Consider the following 8,677-nt stretch of genomic DNA (forward strand, 5'->3'; position numbering starts at 1 on the left):
GTCTAGAGCACAAGTCTTATGAGGAGCTGCTGAGGGAGCTGGGGCTGTTTAGTCTGGAGAAAAGGAGGCTGAGGGGAGACCTTATCACTCTCTACAACTACCTGAAAGGAGGTTATAGTGAGGCGGGGGGTCAGTCTCTTTTCCCAAGTACAAGTGATAGGACCCTCTGGGCCTGGTCATTCAGTCAGTTTTTAATCCACCTCACTATCTGCTCATCCAGCCCAGACTTTAACAGCTTCTCTAGGAGGATCTGACAGGAGACAGTGTCAAAGGCCTTACTGAAGTCCATGTAGACCGTGTCCGCTGCTCTCTCCTCATCTACCAGGATGGTCATCATAGAAGTTTATCAAGCTGTTCAAGCAAGACTTTGCCTTCATGAATCCATGCTGACTACTCCTGATGATTTTCTTGTTCCTGAATGTTTAAGCTGATTTTGTTCCCTATTACTTCAACAGTAATATTGTTGTCTTCAGCAGGAGCAGGATCACATCCAAACAGAACTGTCTAGCCTGGTACAAAGTATTAACTTTGGATGTATGTTTACCATGAATTTTGGTGGGAGGATAAATTCTATCCAAAAAACCTCTCAAACCTGCCATTTGTTTAGATTTTCCACTACCTTGTGGCATATTTTAATTTGACATATATGTAGCTATCCTGATTTGTTATCCACAGTAATGAAGTTACAAGGGTAAACAACTATGCAGGAAGTGAGAAGAGTGATGACTAGAGTTATTGGAAGAAAGGTAGGTTCTTCATTTTTCTACCAAATGTCAAACTAATGTACCATCATGAATCTTTTGGGTCATGTGTCCTTAACATGTTTAGGTAAAATGACACAGAATTATTTGCATAAGTGTCCTGTGAAACTTTCATATGCCTATCTTCATTTTCTGAAGAAAGATTTAAGATTTAAGATTACCTGTTTAAGATTTTCTATAATCAAGTACTTCACTACCAATAAAAGGCAGGCTACAATTCAAGACTTTTTTGTGTGTGCATAAGCCATGCAGTGGGGAGGCCAGCTCCTCTGTTAGCATTCAATGTATATGTTAGTGAACCTAGGTCAACTAAGACTTCTTTGCTTGCTTTATAACTGTTTAATTTTTACCTACTCTGTGCACATTTTGATGTTGTTTGCAAGTAAAATGTAAAGATTCAATTTTAACACTATTTTCTATTATTCCTTTTGGTTGCATAATCGAGTCAAAAGTACTCATTTTCAATGGTTCATTATTCAAAATCTCTCTGAATCATGCTAATGGAGCTGGTCAGCAAATTCAGGCACTGCAATTTTTTTTTCTTAAATGGATGAATTTAACTATATACTGATTTGTTCATCAGTTCCTGTGTTTTGCTGTTTTTCATTTGATTTTACACCACAGTGGATAATTAATACTAGAAATAATAAGATGTTAAGGATTATCACTTTTGCCCATTTATATAAAAACTCAGATGACAGAAGATGCTTGTAGATGTAATCTTAACAGAAGGCAGAAATGTCACAAGATTCAGTCCCCTTTTGAATAACATGTCATTTAGTTTTTGGTAATAAATTGTTTGTGTAACTTAATGAGACCCTAGAAAACATTTTAAAGAAAAAAACATAATGCAATGATATCTTTCTTATGCTAACAACTTTATTATATGTTACATTTTGTCTTTATATCAGCAGTTTGTGGAGCAGTTTTCCCAGTAAAGTGTACAGGAGGGGTTCAGAAACTATGCTGAGGACAGTGTTTGTATGCTCAGCAATAGTGGTGATGCACTACAGGGAACAATTCCAGGACCCCTGGCCTCATTTTAGACTGAGCTCTTGAGGGAGGATACAGCTTTCCAGGTCTGGGGCTGCAGGGACTGATTGTCTGGGGTCTCTTGGGGATGCTGGGCCAGGAGGACATGGTCTCTTTGCAGGAGGTGGCTGCTGGCAGTGGATCTCTGTTGCCAAGTGAAGGACCTGTAGGAGGAGATCAACACACTATGCATCATCAGAGATGATGAAAAAGAGACTGACTGCAACTTCTCCAAGATCCTTCAGCCTCAGTATCTCAACAGTACCAGAGTAGTGGCAAACACAGTCTAATCAGGATGGGAAACTGAGACTCCCGTGATGGTGAAGGCTTGCAGCTTGTGACTTCTGACAATGTAAGAAGGCTTCTGCTCTACTTGCAGAACACATTCAGTGCACCTGTAGCAAATGAGAGGCTGGCAGCTCTGTCAAATGAAGCATCTGTGCATACTGAGCCTGAGCCACACAGGAGTACAAGGAAGAGCCAGTGAGTGATAGCAATGGGCAACACCTTGCTGGTTGGGGGGCAGAGGTCCACATCTGCTGATCTGACCTGTTAGATCCCTCCTGTCTAAAGAGATTTTCTGCTTGCTGGGAGCTTAGATCCAAGACCTTGTGGAGAGGCTGCCAAGACTTGTCTGACCTTTTGACTGTTACCCTTGCTGCTCTTCTGCATGGGCACCAATTAAACTGCCAAAGGAGACCTGGAGAGTATCAAGTGTGACTACTTGGCTCTGTGGACAATGTTCAAGGGCCAGGTGGTATATTCCTTGATTGTGCTGGCGAGGGGGTAGGGCTTGAGGAGGACTGGACAGATCCTGCAGGTAAAAGATTGCACAGATGGTGTTGGTTTCTACAGCCATGGGACTCTCTCAGAGTATTGAGAATTGCTAGGAAGAGTTGGGATCCACATGACCAAGTGAGGTGAAATAATTTCTGCCAAAAGGCTGGACAAGTTGGTGAAGAGATTTTTAAACTAGGAAGGACACAGGAGGTATGTGGTGACCCACAATCGAATGAGATTTTGGCCACCTGGGTTGGCAAGCAAAGTGTGTGTCATGATGTAAACAAGAGGGACATTTTAAACAACAAAACAGGACTAAAAGGACTGCATTGAGTGTATACACATAAGTAAGAAAGTGCTTACAGGACAGCATTATGGGGAAATCAGAATGGCTGGACACATCTCTGAAGTACTGTACACTAATTCATGCAGCGTGGTGAACAATTAGGAGGCATTTGAGGTCTGTGTGCAGCTACAGGCTTATGATCTGTTTGGGATCACAAAGATCCACCACAGCATGGTGGGATAGCTCACATGACTGGTGTGTTATGACTGATGGATACAGGCTTTCTGGAACGACAGGCTGGGAAGACAATGGCAGGGGGTAGTTGCCCTTTATGTTAGAGAGCAGTGGAAACATATGGAGCTCTGGCTTGGCATGGATGACGAGCCTGCTGAGAGCTTATGGGTCAGGACAAGAGTGCAGACCAACCTCAGCAGTACTGTGGTGGGTGTCTGCTACAAACTTCCTGATCAGAAAGAAGTATATGAAGCCATCTTCAGACATGTGGAAGAAAATTCATGTTTGTAGGCCCTGGTCTTCACAGAGGATTTCAAACACCCTGATATCTGGTGAAGGGACAACACATCAGAGCACAAACAATCCAGGACATTTGTTGATAATAACTTCCTGACAGAGATTATCAAGGCGGCGATGAGGGAAGATACCCATACTTACAGAAAATGAAGAGCTGCTCAGGGATGTGAAGTTCATCTAAAGGGAAACTCTGGCTTCAGTGATTATGAGGATCCTAAGAAGAGTGAAAAAAAAAAAAAAAAGCAGGATCACACCACTGGAATTCAGGGAGCAGACTGTGGCCTGCTGGGTATCTGTTTGGAGGAATCATATATGCTATGTTCGTCCAGAGAAGAGGGGCCCAAATGAGCTGGTTGATTTTCAAAAATCAGCACCTCCAAGCTCAAGAATGGTCCACCCCGATGAACAGGAAATCAAGCAAAGATGGCAGGAGGCATGCATGGATAAACAAGGAACTCCTGACAAAATCAGACATAAAAAGGCAAAATACAAGAAGTGGAAGCAGTGTCAGGTAACCAGGAGGAATAAAGAGACTCTGGCTGAGCACACAAGGATGGGGTTAATAAAGGTAAAGCTCACCTGCAGTTGAATGTGATGAAGGACGTGAAGGGCAACAAGGAAGGTTTCTACAAGTATGTCAGCACCAAAAGAAAGACAAGGGAAAGTCTGGACCCACTGCTGAATGGGGCAGGAGGCCTGTTGACAAATAATATGGAGAAGACTGAGGTATTCAATGCCTTTTTTGCTTCAGTCTTAAATGGTGAGAGCAGCCTTCAGGAATCCCAGACCTGTGAGACCAGAGGGAAAGTATGGAGCCAGAAAAACTCAGCCTTGGTGGACGAAGATCAGGTTGGGAAGCATTTAAACAAATTTGACAAGCCCATAGAATCTGATGAGATATACCCACCAGTGCTGGCCAATGTCATTGTGAGGCCACTGTCAATAACCTTTGAAAGATTATGGTGATGTGGGGCTCCTGAGTACTGAAGTGGAGAAGGTATCACTCCTATCTTCAAGAAAGATCCTGAGGACTACAGGCCTATCAGCCTCTTCTCAATGCCTAGGAAGATGACGGAGCAAATCCTCCTGCAAACCATTTCCAAACATATGAAAGACAAGAATGTGATTGGGAGTAGTTAGCATGGATTTAACAAACCAAAGTCATGTCTGAACAACCTGATATCCCCCTACAACAAAATGTCTGGCTCAGTGAACAAGGGGAGAGCAATAGATTTTTTTTGGTGGTTTGGGGTTTTTTTGTTGCGTTATTTTTAACATTAGTAAGGCTTTCAATGCTGTTCCTGTAACACTCTTATAGATGACCTGATTAATTACAGGCTAGATAAGCAGACAGTGAGGTGGTCTCAAAGAGCTTTGATCGGTACCATAAAATCCAGATGGGAGCCAGTCAACAGCAGTATACCCCAGGAGTTAATAATGGGTCCAATACTGCATAGCATTTTCATTAATGACCTGAATGACTGGACAGAGTTCACCCTCAGCATGTTTGCAGATGATACAAAACTGAGAGGAATGGTGGATACACCAGGTGGTTGTGCTGCCAGCCTAGGAGACTTCAACAAGCCAGAGAAATGGACAGACATGATTTAATTAAGTTCAACACAGGGAAATGCGAAGTCCTGCATCAGGGGAGGAATAATCCCATGCACCAGTACATACTAGGGTCTGACCAGCTTGGAAAGCAGCTTGGCAGAGAAATACTTGGGTGGACAGCAAGTTGAACATGAGCTATCAGTGTACCCATGTGTCAGATAAAGCCAAGAGCATGCTGGGCTGCACTAGGAAGAACATTTCTTCCTCTTTGTTTCTCACTGGTGAGAGCACATCTGGAGTGCTGCATCTAGGTTTGTACTCCTCAGTACAAGAGTGATATGTAGCTACTAGAGAGTCCAGTGAAGAGCCAAGGGGACTTCAGCATCTTCCATATGCAGAGAGGCTGACAGAGCTGGAATTGTTCATCCTAAATAAGAGAATGCTCAGGGGGATTTCATCAATGTGTTTAAATACTGATGGGGGTGGAGTAGGACAAGAGGCAATGGGGACAAACTGCAATACAGGAAAATCTGTTTAAACTTAAGAAAAATCTGTTTCACTGTGAAGAGGAATTGAACCCTGGAACAAGTGTCCCAGAGAGGCTGTGGATTCTCCATTCTTGGAGATTTTCTAAACCTCACTTTATACAGTCCTGAGTAACCTGATCAAGTTTTCTGTGTTTTGAGCAGGAGGATATGGACTAGACATCTACATAGGTCTGTTTCATTCTGTGATAATGGTTTATGAACAACAGAGACTTGACATGAATTCCCATCAAAAGACATTTAAATTACTTGATGAATTTTTAACAATCTGATGATGTTCAATTAGAATAAAATGTATCAAGTAGACATTGAAGTAATTTGTAAAAATATTGTAAAAACAGAAGGGGACTAACAAATACTATATTTGAGAAGTTCTAGCTTCTTCAGCCGAGTATGAATTCCTAAAGAAAATAAGTATCAAATGCAGCATGAGAATGTATGAGTGATTAGGTTTCTAATCATCATATATGACTATTATCTTTAATAAGGTATATTTCCTATGTGAGAGAACTAAGGAAACAAACAGCTGTGATAATGAGTAGAGCAGTATTGCTGTTATAGATGAAGGATGAATGTTGATTCCACATTAATCATTAGAAATAGGTTTACAAATCAGGACATTGATAAAAAGGATTATATGATCTCTTTGACATTGGAGGATTTGCAGCCCATAATTGCTCACCAACTTTACTAGAGAAAATCTATCATGATTCTTGCACAGTCAAAAAACCAATGAAAGATCATACAACTAAACTACCAACTGAAGAAACAAACAAACAAACAAAAAAGGCTCAATTCTTTTGTACAGTTTTGGCAGTAAAGGTCTCTATAAAAAAATGTTTCTAATTGTTACGCCACCTCCTCTCACAATCGCAGTCTTTCCCCTTTCCTCTCTTCTAATGATTTGATAATTTCTTGTAAGTGTAGGGATCCATATGGTAACATCAGTAGGCTTTGAAAAACATATAAGCATATTTTTTTCTTCCAGCCCAGTGATATTTTAAATAAGCTTATATATCTGGGGTCTATGATAATACCCTCTGGGGAGAGTGAAGAACAGGGACTGCCTGTTAAAAGGAGAGGATAAAATCTGGACAAATAGGCATACTCTCAAATTTCTTTAAGGACATCCTGGGACATACAGGAATCATTGGGATCCTACATCCTATCCACCTAATCTAGTGGAAGTATGTCCCGATCCAATATCAGGGAGGGTTCTTAAACGATCCCAAAAGCGAGATTAAGACACAAACGAGGTCAGATGCCGTACAACCTTACAAGTTTTATTTCCTATAACAACTGATAATAGTGACAGGACAGAGGCAAGAAGAAAAGAAAAAAAAGCCTAAGCAAGAGAATGGAAGAGATGCAGCAAGACTAGTTACCACCACCACGAAGCCAGCAACGTCCCGTTGGCTCGGTCTCGGTGCAGGTGATGGGGGTCCAAGTTCCAGGTTCCAGCAGACAGGTGATGCCAAAGTCCCAGTTCCAAGTGCTTATTTCTTCTTCTTCAAACCCTTTTCAATCACCTCTTCAATCCCCCTTTTCAGTCCCTTTTCAATTCCTTTCAGTTCCTTCAGCGAGAGAGGAGTACGCAGTTCTTTTATTGTCCCAGTCCCCACGATTTCTCTGAAGAGTCCACCCATTTCCATGGAGCTCATTATCATACATGCCGCCCTGTGTTCCTCCATGGGCACATGCCCAGGTGTTCACGGTGGTATTTGGTTTTCTTCACCCTGCTCTCAGGCAAGCACAGCTTGGTAGGCACTGCTAGCTTCAGGCGGATATGGTGGTTTCTTCAGGGACATTTTGTTTCCTTCAGTGCCTACTCCCCCACAGCAACAGGATGTTGAGGCTAGCAAATGGTAACTGTGCAGCAGCAATGTCGAGACAAACATAGTCCAACACAGTCTCTTACAAAGTATAAAGCTAGTGCTCCAGCTACAGAATTTATTTCTTCTGTTAGAGCTCCTCTTGCAGCTTATGTTGTTTTCCACTCCAAGCTTATCATGTGCCCCTTCTGTCCTGACTACATATAGAATCATAGAATCATTTAGGTTGGAAAAGACCTTTAAGATCATCAAGTCCAACCATTAACCTAACACTGCCGAGTCCACCACTAAACCATGTCCCTAAGCATGATACCTACATGTCTTTTAAATACCTCCAGGGACGGTGACTCAACCACTACCCTGGGCAGCCTGTTCCAATGCTTGACAATCCTTTCCATGACGAATTTTTTCCTCATAACCATTCTAAACCTCCACTGGCACAACTTGAGACTGTTTCCTCTTGTCCTATCACTTGTTACTTGGGAAAAGAGACCAACACCCACCTCACTACAACCTCCTTTCAGGTAGTTGTAAAGAGCGATAAGGTCTCCCCTCAGCCTCCTTTTCTCCAGACTAAACAACCCCAGTTCCCTCAGCCACTCCTCATAAGACTTGTGCTCCGGGCCCCTCACCAGCTTTGTTGCTCTTCTTTGAATGCCCTCCAGCATCTCAATGTCTTTCTTGTAGTGAGGGTCCCCAAAACTGAACACAGTATTCAAGGTGTGGCCTCACCAGTGTTAAGTATGGGAGGATGATCACTTCCCTGCTCCTGCTGGCCACACTCTCTCTGATACAGGCCAGGATGCTGTTGGCCTTCTCAGCCACCTGGGCAGAGTGCCAGCTCATACTCTGCCAGCTGTCGACCAGCACCCCCAGGTGCTTTTCTGCCAGGCAGCTTGATATGTAACTGAGAGAGAGCATGAAATGCAAGAGCTCTCATTGCAGAGTGTGGCTACCAAGGTCACAGTATAATGTCATACTTCTAATCCTAGGACATAGCATAGCTTGAATTGTCCAGGCAACTCTACCCGCTTGCTTTTTCTGTGACCTGTAACAGTTCAATGCATTCAGTTTTGAGTGGTTTCTTTTTTCTTTTTTTTCTCCTCACATGCAAACAGGGAGTCATGTATTTTTCAGTCTAGATTACTTAGATTAGATTAAGGGAACTAACAAAGGAAGAAACCTTATAAATATAGCCTTAGAGAAAACTGTGTAAACAAAGATTTTAAACTGAAATACGGAATGGTCAGGGCCTCTCATTTGTATTATATATATATTTTTTAAATAGTTATAAAGATAGACACCTTGAGAAAGACACATACTGAGCAGAACTTCATTTCTATTTCTTCAGCATTG

The 8,677-nt window shown here is 42.2% G+C and overlaps 1 long non-coding RNA gene across 2 annotated transcripts; it reads right to left on the reverse strand.

The window, feature by feature from the left end:
- Window positions 1-1,622: 1,622 nt before the first annotated feature.
- Window positions 1,623-7,225, reverse strand: LOC115349503. 2 transcript variants are annotated; one of them, XR_003926120.2, is made up of 4 exons: window positions 4,298-4,405; window positions 3,970-4,178; window positions 3,532-3,604; window positions 1,623-1,957 (listed from the first exon to the last, which is right to left on the reverse strand). It is a non-coding gene; the product is annotated as an uncharacterized LOC115349503 (long non-coding RNA). The 2 variants fall into 2 exon arrangements; XR_003926119.2 differs by lacking the exons at window positions 3,970-4,178; window positions 4,298-4,405 and adding an exon at window positions 6,875-7,225.
- Between the last annotated feature and the right edge of the window lie 1,452 nt (window positions 7,226-8,677).

Source organism: Aquila chrysaetos, chromosome 12 (assembly GCF_900496995.4).
Source record: "Aquila chrysaetos chrysaetos chromosome 12, bAquChr1.4, whole genome shotgun sequence".
NCBI classification, from domain to species: domain Eukaryota; kingdom Metazoa; phylum Chordata; class Aves; order Accipitriformes; family Accipitridae; genus Aquila; species Aquila chrysaetos.